This window comes from Leucopleurus acutus (assembly GCF_964270905.1).
Source record: "Leucopleurus acutus genome assembly, chromosome: 1".
Lineage (NCBI taxonomy): Eukaryota > Metazoa > Chordata > Mammalia > Artiodactyla > Delphinidae > Leucopleurus > Leucopleurus acutus.
In genome coordinates this window covers 59,685,542-59,688,517 of record NC_139142.1, presented here as the reverse complement: position 1 = coordinate 59,688,517, position 2,976 = coordinate 59,685,542, and the positions used below count along the sequence as shown (strand labels likewise).

Here is a 2,976-nt window from a genome sequence, read left to right as displayed (position 1 = left end):
CAGGCTCTGGACGCGCAGGCTCAGCAGCCATGGCTCACGGGCCCAGCCACTCCGCGGCATATGGGATCTTCCCAGACCGGGGCACGAACCCGTGTCCCCTGAATCGGCAGGCGGACTCTCAACCACTGCGCCACCAGGGAAGCCCCCCACATTTTAATGTGACCTCTCAGAGCTCTTGACCCAGCTGGCCTCTCCTTCATTCTTGATGATACACCCCTGACTTGTGTCTTCTCCAAGCCTCCTCATTCCAGGAAATGCCCCACCATCTGCGCAGGAGCTCGAGCCAGCAGCCTGAGCATCACCTGATTCTGTTCTTCCCCCATTCTCCAAACCTAGGCGATTATCAAGCCCTGTCAATGCTCTATGAAGATGATCCTCATGTTCCCTTTTAATTCAGTCTGAATTTCTTAGAAGTGAGGTTCAAAAATATCAGTAACTTGCAGAAACCTATAATAAAGTCTATTTTAAAGATTACTTTTAAATGAAGGGTTTGATCACAACTAGAGAAATGGTTTAAAGGCAAAAACTGTTCCTTAGAACAATGGTTCTACAGAATGTCAGTGGGTGTCAGAAAAGAGATACATGGCCAAATAAATTTGGAAAATTCTAGATTAAACACAATTAAACAGATTTTCATTATTGCTTCTATTTCTACTCTTAAGACTTCTCATAATTTTTAAACAGGCATTGAGATCCATAAGAAGAGATTGTTTCTTTCTCCCCTTCCAATCCATGCCAATCCACTCCCAACTACTTTAAACAAAGCACTTTGCTCTAACAGAAGAACTCAAGATTTGGCTATTAGCCACAAAGCTAAAATAATTCAGTATCTTATACCCAGGAATTGAGTTCTTCTTTTAGAGGGAAATGTCTTTGTTTTAAAAACTTTGATTATGGAAATCCTTCGCTGTATTGCAGAACATACTGCAGGATGTGTTTCATAGAACTCTTCTAAATCACAAATTTTAAAAAGAAAAGAAAAAATAGCAAACTGGCATTTCAGGGTAGGTAAATGTTGGGAAGCACATGTAAGGAAAAGTAAATCAGCTACTTATAGAATCTTCATGTGCCCCAGGACCTCATACAGTGCCCTTACCCATCACTTGTGGGTACAGGAAGTATCCCATCAATGGTTGGATCAGCAGTTTGATAGCTCAAAACTCCCTACAGAATCTCATCTCCCACCCCCCACCCCTGACACACACACACAAACCTTCCCAGGTTTGTTCCCCGCCAGGGCTCTTTATCAGCTCAGTGGTACCCTAAACCGTGTTAGAGCAGGTTGCTGCCCATGGCCCCAGAATCACTCAGCTCTGTGCTGCCCATAGTGCACCACACTCAATGCTTCTGGAACACATCTCTGAGCTCTCACTCAAGCTACCACCCACATGATCTGCCCACACCAGCACACTGTCATTGTCATTGGCTGTGCTGTTTATTCTCCAAACCACCCACCCTGACTCTGAGCCAACACGAGCCAGCACTACACCTTGTTTCCTACATTCCCTGCTCCTTCCCAGTGCTCTGTTTCCCCTAAAGGCTCTGGCATACCTCCCTCTCCTTGATGTTGCCCACTCTTAGAGGAGACCCTAAACACAGCTGCTTTTCCCATGGGACTATGACCCTTTTAGGATTTCATGCTTAAAACTATCTCCTCCAGAGGTTGTGTGTGACACCAGGATGACTAATCCCATTGTCATTTCCTCAGGGATGCTGTAGATCAAGGATACATCCCATGGGCCAAATCCAGCCTGCCTCCTAATTCTGGACATAAATTTTTTCTTAAAATACAGTCACAGCAATTTATTTTAATACTGTCTATGGTTGCTTTCCACTACAATGCTAGAGTTGAACAGTTTGATACACAGAGACCTTATAGCCCACAAAGACTAAAATATTTACTTTTTAGACCTTTACAGTAAAAGATTGCTGACCCCTCGACAGATGAAAGAACAGAATGGTGTTAATCTTCAGTTAAGCCAGCAGAATTTGAGAATCAAAGAGGAGGGCACTGGCGACAGCGAGAACCTCTGAGCTGGCATGATGGCAGGCAACAGCTCCGAGTGTGGGCAGCAGCCAGTCGCAGAGAAGCGCGAGACAATCCACGTTGCTACTGTCTGTGCCAGATACAACGTCAGCCTGGATACTGTCACCCTTGTGAAGGCTGTCCTGTTTCACAGGCAGAATCTCCTGCATTTCCACCTCATCGCCGACTCCATTGCTGAGCAGATTATGGCGACGCTCTTCCAGACCTGGATGGTGCCTGCTGTGCGAGCAGACTTCTACAATGCAGATGAGCTCAAGTCTGAAGTTTCCTGAATCCCCAACAAACATTACTCTGTGATTTATGGTCTGATGAAGCTTTTCCTCACCAAGACTCTTCCTGCCAACCTGGAGACGGTCATCGTCCTTGACACAGACATCACCTCTGTGACCAAAATCACAGAGCTCTGGGCTGTGTTCCACCAGTTCAAAGCTGTGTGCCTGACAGGGTCTTGGTGCTCTGGTTGGGTGTCAGGACCTGTGCCTCTGAGGTGGGAGAGGTGAGTTCAGGACATTGGTCCACCAGCGACCTCCCGGCTCCATGTAATATCAAATGGTGAAAGCTCTCCCAGAGATCTCCATCTCAACGGTAAGACCCAGCTCCACTCAAGGACCAAAAAACCACAGTGCTGGACACCCTATGCCAAACAACCAGCAAGACAGAAACACACACCCACCCATTAGCAGAGAGACTGCCCAAAATCATAATAAGGTCACAGACACCCCAAAAAAACCCAACAGATGTGGTACTGCCCACCAGAAAGACAAGATCAAGTCTCATCCACCAGAACACAGGAACCAGTCCCCTCCATCAGAAAGTCTACACAACCCACTGAACCAAACTTAGACGCTGGGGTCAGACACCACAGACAATGGGAACTACAAACCTGCAGCCTGCGAAAAGGAGACCCCAAACACAGTAAGTTAAGCAAA

At 46.5% G+C, this 2,976-nt stretch overlaps 1 pseudogene across 1 annotated transcript; it reads left to right on the top strand.

The window, feature by feature from the left end:
• The first annotated feature begins 1,944 nt into the window (after window positions 1–1,944).
• On the top strand, window positions 1,945–2,547 carry LOC309968639 (xylosyl- and glucuronyltransferase LARGE1-like; annotated as a pseudogene). Its single transcript has one exon. The product of its transcript is annotated as a xylosyl- and glucuronyltransferase LARGE1-like (transcript).
• The last annotated feature ends 429 nt before the right edge of the window (window positions 2,548–2,976 follow it).